The following is a 483-nucleotide window of genomic DNA, read 5'->3' as shown; positions in this document are numbered from 1 at the left end:
TTCTACTTCAGCACCACCACTTCCTCCTGTTACTCCTCCTCCTCCTCCACCACCACCACCACCACCACCTACTCCTCCTCCCTCTCTTTCTCCTCCCTCCTCTCTCTCCTTCTCCTCCTCCTTCTCGTCCTCCTCCTGCTACTCCATCACCACCATCAACTCGTCCTCCTCCTGCCTCTGCTCGTGCTCCCCCTTCTATTCCTCTAACTCTCCCCCTCTCCCTCCTCCTCTTCCTCTCCCTCCTTCCCTCTTTCTCCTCCTCCTCCTCCTCCTCTCCTCCTCCATTTCTATCTTTTCCTCTCTATCTTACTGTTCTCTCATTTCCTCTCCCTCCCCTCCCTCCCTCACCTCCCTCCGAGGACCTTACAGCTGGGGATGCCCAAAGGATCTCCCAAGTGTGTCAGAGTTGGTCGTCGAGGCCAATGAGAGGGACATGCCCCCCCACGGTCGACCCGCTATACACTAACTAGACGCTCCCGTGCT

The sequence above is a fragment of the Guillardia theta genome (assembly GCF_000315625.1).
Source record: "Guillardia theta CCMP2712 unplaced genomic scaffold GUITHscaffold_118, whole genome shotgun sequence".
Lineage (NCBI taxonomy): Eukaryota > Cryptophyceae > Pyrenomonadales > Geminigeraceae > Guillardia > Guillardia theta.
This window is presented reverse-complemented; position numbering follows the sequence as displayed.